Below are 9380 nucleotides of genomic sequence, written 5' to 3'. Positions count from 1 at the left end.
CAATGCTTTAGTTCTTTCCATTGTTTATTCTTTTTTGTTTAATTTAGCCATCTTTATATTTAAAGTATGTCTTTGGGTTACAGTAATTCAGAGTCAAAGTGAATACTACTTTTTCTTTGCCCCAATAACAATCATGTTTTACTGAGATAGAACAGTTACAAAAACCATTATTAGTTTTCTAAGTATGCTTGTCTTTTAGGAAGATTTTTTTTTGTTTTGCAGTTTTATATAGTGTGAACTCGACCCAAAGGTATCATAGCGCTTTAAATGAGCACTTTACATGAGTTGCTTTACAGATGGACACATTCATTTTAATTTTTTTCAGGCATGGGGAGATTAAGTGATTTGCTCAGAATCACAGGATGTTTGAGCCTCCCTCAAGACTCGAACCTCGTTCCCCATCTTCAAGACCGGCTGCTCTAGTCGTTAAGCCACACCCTCTCTCAATATTCACACTGATCTTTTAAACTTATATGCATTCTCTAGTTTCTCATCAATCTTTAGCTTTTTAATATTAAAATGATGTGTGATGGTTATTTTGTTTTATTTTTTTGTTTTATTTCAAGCACATGGCTGCCACATATAGAAGGAGCCATGTTTTCCTTATTTTTATTTTGTGGCATATGCTTCTAATAAAAATATCTAGCCAGCACACCAGCTAGCCAAGGTCAGTCCTACTGGCTTTGTCAATGCTTGTGCGTACCCTAATTTTCCATTGAATACATAGTGTCATGGGGTATCAAATGAATACTGTGGCAAAGGGAGTCTGTGAAGGATGATGTCAGATGAACTCTGAAGGAAGGATGTTTGTTAGAGCCAAATCTTCCATGTTCCATGGTTTGTGTTATTTTAACATGGCATGAATCATCAGATAATGCTTGTTATATTGATATATGCTGCAACAGATTTGGAGCAACAGTTATTTGACACTGGTAGTTGATGTGACAGATCAATCACTGATAGAGCAGACCATGCTCTAAGGAAAGTAGGATCATAGATCAGTGGCGTCCCATGATCCCTCAAAGTGGTGGGGCATAATATTTGCCACAGGATCACCTCGTTTTCAAAATTTGCCTTGGCTCCCTCACACACAAATGTACACATACACTCACACACACTGTTTCTATCACACACACTTTCACCTACTCATACCTTCACAATCACTTACCCTCAATAACAACTACTGGTGTACATGGGTTCTGCTTCAATAGTGCAGAAGGCATAATTGCACCAGGGGCATCGGGTCTGTTGCAACAACACTTGCTACATCATTGATAGAGGCACCCCTGACTCACACCCACTCCCTCTCTCAGTCTACCCTCACTCACCCACTCATTCTAACTCACTCACAATTCTTTACTCACTTTATCGCCTCCCCTTATTCATACACACTCTCACTTATTCATTGATTCTCACTCTTTCATTCTCATTGACACTCTCAAACACATTAAACTAACACACAGTAACACATCTCATTCTCTCTCAATCACTCACGAACACACTTTCACTCACACGTGCACAGAGAAACAACACATATTTTTTTTTAACTTACCTTTCTTCATTTGCTGGTATCTCAGAGGCTCCATTGCAACAGCACAGCAGGAATCTCGTGCTGGACATTGAAAACAGCAAACCATGATTCCTAACGAGGAGCCAGGCAGAGCAGCAGGGCTAGGTGTCAGAGGAAGACCTTCCACAATCCCTCTCCCAGCTTCTTGACTTGACCTGAGAGAGTGCAAGGGATCCTTCCCCTGCTGCTCTGTGTGGCTCCTCAATGGCCCCAGGGATGCACTGATGCAGGACCTGACAGCACCATTTCAGAAGATTTACTGTGCTGACGGAGGCATGCGCTGTATGCTTCTGAATAAAAAGGATTGTGTCTATGCCAGGGGATTGTAGTTGAACTACGCCCCACACATGCGAAAACCAGACATCCAGGGCTCGAGTCGGGGTACCATGTGGGTGGACGGTACCCCTCCACTTATTTTACCGGGAGCTCGATAACTGGAGCAAATGAAGCAACACACTCACTCTTTGGACTCTATGAGGCGAGATCGGAGCTCATTCAGAACACTGCTCATGCGCTGGCTTCTCTGATGCAATCGCATCGAAGGGGTGAGCGAGGGGAGGCAATGAGTCTGATGGTGCAAGCCACCTTTCGTGACTTTCCTTCCTGTGGTGACGTCAGCGTCCCCCGACTTCTTTTTTTAGGACTTGTGCCCTGCAGACATCAATCTACAGAGTTCTGTATTTTAGACAGCACTCTATAGTTGGATCATCGTTGAACATCATCAGCCCCCTCCTTTTCCTCCTGTAATTAGAGCCTGGTGGAGATTACGAGAAGCCTGTCCTGCACACTACAGAGTTCATGTACCCACGAAAGTTGTTTGCATGAACAGTGCTAAAGTAAATGATTGCAAGTGTTATAATTTACTTTACAGTGGCTTTGTGGGATCACAGGTGGCAGGGTAACACCTTGGAGCCCCAGAAGAGGAACCGCTGCTGTCATTGAGGTGTAGTAAACGGTGGTATGTCAGTGTACTATAACGAACTACTTCTAGGTGATACCACAGCCAATAACAAGCATCATCTGATTGCTTGGGAAGAAAGCTAGAGATTTGAAACACATGCCTATCTAAATAGGGAACCTAAACTGGTTATCAGAGTATATTATTAAATATATTATAAGAAAAAGGGGGATTTGTGGGTTAATCCCCCCCCCCAAATATAGTAATATTCTTTAAGTGTAGGGTTATTGGCGATTCCAGCATGGAGTGCTTTCAGTACTTTTACAATAGTTTTAAAACTTTCATATTGGTTTTGAGGTGTTAATTTGTCATTAATTTTTCTTAGTTAATTATTAATACTATTTTACTATTTTTTTCGGATCTTCATGTTAAGTTTACACACACACACACACCCAGACACACACACACACACACACGTGCCAAGCCCCCCAAGCCCCACTTACCGCATCAGCGGCCTCAGCCGCCACTCCTGACTTCTGCTGCCACCGCTCCTCTGGGCCATCCACTCCGTGGGCGCGGGCTTCTCGCAAAGACGGAAGTCCCGCCCCACGACATCCGTGAGCGTGCACATCCCGAAACCGGAAGTTCGGGAACGTGCACGCTCACGGCTTGTTGATCCTCCAGCAGTTCTTGTGTATCTTGTCCAGATACTGGAGCTCGTCATTGTAGCTGCGGCTCATGGTAGTAGCGGCTTCCTCTGCCCCTTTCACACAGTCTGAGAGCCTCAGAAAGAACCGGTGTCCAAGTACACACCGTGTTGCAGGCAGATGACGTAGAAACAGACAGCTTTCTACAGATGCAGCCTGCAGATGCCCAAGCAGAGGCAGGGCTTGTGACGTCATCTCTGGGTGCCTCAACACGCCTTGGCTGGCTTTCTGGCAGCTGCGTGTCAACTCGTGTAGTTCTACTGATAGAACGAGAGAGGTGGCCTAGTGCTCTTACCCTTTAGCGCTGTCAGGCTGCCAAAACGGAACTTTAGAGTCCTGGCTTTTCATGTACAGCATATTGTGTCTTTGAAAAAAACGGTATACGATAAATTATACAATACACTCATTAAAAGTTTACCTTAACCTATTTTACGGAAATTAATAGTGCGGTTTTCTACATTTTGCAAATCGACAAAACAACTGCTACGTAAGAATGGGACACCCTTCCCATTCCAACATGGATGCTACAAGATAAATTTGTATTTCTCAGCCCAAGCCTATTATCCACGTTGTCATTATGTCATTACGATTGACGTCATTGACACCGCCTCTTCATATGTCATCTTTGTCACTTTCTTTCCCCTCCCCTTTCTCAACCACCATGGCTCACAACAATGAGGTTCCTTCCGATTCTCCCCCTCACGTGATAAGATGGTCCCCGCCCATTCTCCCCTGTCACGTGGGTTTGTTTCTCAGACCGCCGCTTCAAAGACACATTTGGAGACTAAGGAAGGCGTCAGCGAGTGTCGGCCCGTGTTCCGGTGCTGCAGCGCCTGGCCTCTTCTAGACTTTACCAGAACAGTACGACCTCAGGTACAAGCTGAACAGAAGGCGCCTCGAACATGCAGTCCTGGTCCATATTGAGTTTGTAATGCGGAAATTGCACGCAGCAGAAATCCTTGACTTTTCTGGCGAGGTTGTCAACTCCTAGTATAGCTGCCAAGTTTTCAGATAGTTTATGTGTGACATTTTCGTGTGCTTAGTGTACTTATGAGTGACTCCGTACAGGAAAATGGAGACAGTTTGAATGACACACATACTGTTTGTAATGCAGTTTTAATAAGACTTTATTAGTCGCAGTGTTTTCTCAGCCGTAGGCTGAGACCTCCTAGCAATATCAATAAGCAAGAAACTATTCCTCACTGTGCAAGCCAGGATTCAGTTCGGCTTCTCTTTGGTTGCACGCACACATGGTAACCCTCGTTGTCAGTAGTACACATTCTTTTCATTGGTAGTCCATCAGCAGCGGATCAGCACCTGTCCTGCAATGTTAGGTATTAGCATGAGGGTGGCACCTGCACCGGTCCTCTTTTTGACCAAGTAGAAGATGTTACTAGGGAGTGAGGTGGAGGGGAGAATCAATCAGGGGTTTGTAGAGCGCACTAATTACCCGTGAGGGTCTCAAAGTGATGGGGCGCGGGGGTTTCGGGCTCCTCCGAGGTCATTCGAAGTGCTAGGTCTTGAGGTCTTTTCTGAAGATTTGCAGAGTAGGGCTTCGTCTGATGCTGAGGGGGAGTTCGTTCCAGGTTTGGGCTGCGATGTAGAAGAAGGATCTGCCTCCCGTCTGGCTTTGTGTACGCAGGGGATTTCAAACAGGGATTAGGTCAGCGGACCGGAGGTATCTTGGGGGCGTGGAGGAGATTCTTTTGTTGAGGTACTGGAGTCTAGTGTTGTGAAGGGCTTTGTAGGCGTGTGTGAGCAGCTTGAAGGTCACTCTTTTTTCGCCGGGGAGCGAGTGGAGGTGCTGGGTGATGTGGTTGTGTTGTTGGATGGTGAGGATGAGTCTTACTCCTGTGTTCTGGACAGTATGAAGTTTGGGAAGGAGAGATTTTGTTGAGTCCGGCATAAAGGGCGTGTCCGTATCCAGTCTGCTTGTGATGAGTGCGTGGGAAACACTGGGATGATAAAGCCTGGCCATACTCGGGAGGTGACACAAGAACAAATATGCTTACTTGTTAATTTAAGACTGAATATAAGTATGATATCGGCAGATGTGAGGCCGATTTATATCCCAGAATAAAGTGAAGACTTGATGAAAAGTGGACAACAATCTGACGACTATTACTTTACTTCTTTTGGGAAACTATTTGTGTATGTGCTCAGGGCACAGCTTAACGTTTGAATGTTTTGAGGATGCTGGGTTTACATCCTTACCCTTAGAGCACTACGTACGATTGGATTTATAAACTTAGGGGCACATACCCTTGTGTGCCTGATTACCCCATTCACCCCCTTAGCTTTCAACCATTTGAAGGTCTTGTGGAGTATGCCGAGGGTGTTGAAGCATGTGGAGGATATAGTGTTGAACTGTCGGTTTATGGTGAGAGAGGAGTTGAGTAATCGAATCAGAAGTGCTGCGACTCAGTAACTATGGGTTCCAGTCTATTTAACACACTAATCTTATATTTAGGGCCGGCCTTGGGCATGGGTGATCTGAGCGCAGCAGGGAGTTGCCTGACTTAATGTCATGCAAGCAGCAGCCTGTCCATTCCACTTGGTGTCAATCTGGTCCCGTTAAAGATTTTGTAATCAGCCCTTAATGAAAATTACCTTTTTGGAGATATTGTTGGGACTAAAGATTTGCAACCGGTGCCAAGAAAACAATAGGCACCAAGTACACTTGGTGCCGGTCCAGGCGCTTAGTGTTTGTTTATGTATGGTTAGCCGACCAGTGCTGGATTCCATCTGTAGCAGGTCAGGTAGGTGTTGGCCATGTGGTTTGGCCTCACCACACAGGACCGCCAACAGAATACACACACACATTGTGGTTATACTATTGGCAATGGCCCAGAGCAACGATCTGCCCATTTATTTATCATCTCGGACCGAGCCTGACCCTCTGTGTGAGGAAATTGATACTTTGTAATGTAGAGGCAAGGGGCACTCTACATCTCTCCCATCTTTTCAAATGTTCTTGCATGAAAGAAAATCTGGACACTTGAGCCGGACTCATAAAGTCTTTCAGTGTCTGACTGGGGACCAGGTGTGGCTGAAGACCATACTTCAGGCTCCGGGAGATGTTATCAGTCTCATGCCCATTAAGCCGGGGACCTTCTTAGTTCCACATGTCCATGTGAGGGGAACGTGGGGGTATTTCTAGTGCTTGCCCTTTCAGATGCTCGTTGAGTTTTACACCTCTGCTGGGAGGTGGAGGTCAGGTGATACTCTTCCTCTGCTTCAGCATTCTCTTCAGCAGCATTCTCTGAGCGGTCTATGGAAGTTGCCACCTGTTTTAACCATGAGATGTTTCTGGTGATCACCTCCTTGCACTGTGACCATGGTTCTGTTGATCTTAATCACTTCCCATGCTTCAGTCTCGTAAGGGGTTCAAAACTTTACCCAGGATGTCTGTCCTTCATGAGAACCAATGCTCCGATTTGTAGAGTGGGTTTGCCCGGCGACACTGGCTGGCCTTCTCATTGGTGGCTTTTCTCCGGGATTGTGTATCTTCAACATCCATGTCTGCCGGTCGCCACTCAGTGTCAGCCAGGATGCTATCTTGTGTCTGCTTCCTAAACAGTAGATTTTCTGGATCCCAGTTCATTGTGCTGTGAGGGATTTGCTGGTACGCTGGTAGGAACTTGTGCAGGCAGCATTCAGCATCCTCGCCAAGTTCCAGCCCAATCTTCAGAGCCCGGTTGAGTGTTCTCATGAATCTCTCTGCCTCCCCATTCGCCTGAGGCCACTGCATGGTGATTTTCCAGTGGCGAATGACCAGAGATTCTAATTATTCTTTTAATTATTTTTTCTTTGTTCAAGTTTTTTTTTGGGGGAAAAAACCTTTATTAGTGAAAAAAGGATAGGAAACACAGCATACTGCCTACATCCGCGGTAGGGCCAGCATTGCGATGCATCAAACGTTTAACTGATCTAGTGATGGGGTAGGGGAGTACACAGCAGGCCGCCTACACGTCATGACCACTAACGTATTGTGAGTAAATTGTGTGTATTCAAAGTGCTGGTGCAGTCCAGTCAAGTGAACATGGAGTAGCTTGACAAGGTGTCCTATGTTCTCCAATGAGCGAGGCATATTGGCGAGGGTGGTAGTCAACATACTGCCTACATCCGCAGTAGGGCCAGCATTGCGATGCATCAAACGTTTAACTGATCTAGTGATGGGGTAGGGGAGTACACAGCAGGCCGCCTACAACCTTCCAGGCCGGCCGCGTCAGTTTGAATATCAGGTTGTAAGGGCAGTAATATCATTGCAGTGTTACATTAACAAACAACGACAATGATGTAATGTAAAACGGTCATGACCACAAACGTATTGCGAGTAAATTGTGTGTATTCAAAGTGCTGGTGCAGTCTAGTCAAGTGAACATGGAGTAGCTTGACTAGGTGTCCTATGTTCTCCAATGAGCAAGGCATATTGGCGAGGGTGGTAGTCATTCATTATGGTGCCTCTGCGTGTGTGTCAGAAGCGTGCTCTAGTAAATAGGTTTGGAAGGGACCCCAAATGTCTTTCGGCCGTGATGAGGGGGGCTGAAGTTCAGCATATGTTTGCAATTGTTCTTGGCAGTAGACAAGGTCTTGGAGCCAGTCCTTGAACTTCAACGCCCGTCCTCTGCCCCATCTACAGGCAATTCTCCTCTTTGCAAGAAGGAGCGCAAGGGAAATGTATTTACGCATTTTAGCAGTGAGGGGTAGAGTGTATCCCAATAATGCTGTGAGGGAATCCATAGTAATGTGCAGGCCCGTCATAAGATCTAGAGCACCCAGAACCTCCGCCCAGAAGATCTGTATGGGGTGACAATCTCAAGCCACGTGTTTGAAGTCGGCCCCTTTGCTGCTGCAGCAATTACAATGGTCATTGTCCCGAAGTTTTAGTCGGAGCATACGCGCTGGTGTGTAGTACAGGCGATGGACATGTTTGTAATGTATTATTCTACTAATTATTCTATAATGTCATGTCCCTGTAATGGTGGCCTGTTGTCCGACTTCACTTTGTCAGGAAGGCCCGTCATTGTAAATATTTTCTTCAGGACTAGCTTGACTTGGGAAAATGCTGTGGACTACACCACCTCTACCACTGGGAACTTTGTGTGCGAGTCCACTATCACTACCATGATCCGTCCATCCAGAAAGTTCCCAAAGCCAATATTGACTTTCGACTAGGAATGGTGGCTGGGTTTCTCTGTCGGAACCGGAGCCTTGATGGTACATGATTGTTAGTTGCGTACCTTGTTATTAACCTTTGCATCCATGCCTGGTACCGACCACCTTACCTCCCAAGCGGGACTTCATTTTCGCTGTTTCTTGGTGCGCCAGGTCAACCACACAGACCCATAGGCACTTTGGTATCACAGTCGGCTGCCCACACAGCAGCAGGCCATCTTGCCTTTCACTGAGTTCACTCCTGGCTCTCAACAGCTACTGCTGGGAAACTCGCTAGTCCGGTGTCAGGGTCCGAATCCCATCTAGGAAGCTTTGCCATTACCTGTTGGCTAGGGCTTCTTTCGCTCGTGTCAGGCTTCCGTCATTCTTGGTGGCTTCCCCTATCTCTTGGAGAGTCAGGGCCTTGGGGCAGGCATCACTCATGATAATCTTTTTTTTAGGTCTCGCTCCTGCGAACCGATCGCAAAGCGATCGTCGCTGCGAGACCTTATTGCAATCGTTTCTGCTTTCAACGAGGTAGGGAGACAAGAGATGTGAATGCGCAACCTGCCGTAATCGGATCAGGTCACGCGCGCGTTCACCATCTCCTATCTCCCCTAGCTCGTACAGCACACAGAGACACACGCGCACGCACGCACACAGACATTCGGGCACACATCCCCTCTCCCCCCCCCAGTCATCGGGCTCTTTTTACACACGCATACACACGCGCACACACATTCCCCCCCCCCATTCACCGGGTTGTTTTCGCGTGTCCCTCTCTCCCTCGGCAGCCAGCGGTCGCCAACAGGCGGGGCTCTCCACACGCAAATCTTCCGACGGGCACAGGAGCGCTCCCGTTAGCTTCCTGTATTTTTGCGGCCCCGCCCCCATACCAACACAGATTGCTTGGCTTCTTGTTGAATACAAAGAGCCATCCGTCTGGAAAATGTGGGTTGCCACGTTCTCATCGTTAAGAACCTGTCGAGTAAACACAGCAACTGCAGCATGAGGAACTTATTGATAGGTTTAACAATGCAAGCCTATA

Source organism: Lissotriton vulgaris, chromosome 9 (genome assembly GCF_964263255.1).
Source record: "Lissotriton vulgaris chromosome 9, aLisVul1.2, whole genome shotgun sequence".
NCBI lineage: Eukaryota > Metazoa > Chordata > Amphibia > Caudata > Salamandridae > Lissotriton > Lissotriton vulgaris.
The sequence above is the reverse complement of the archived record's forward strand: the minus strand, read 5'-3'. Positions refer to the sequence as shown.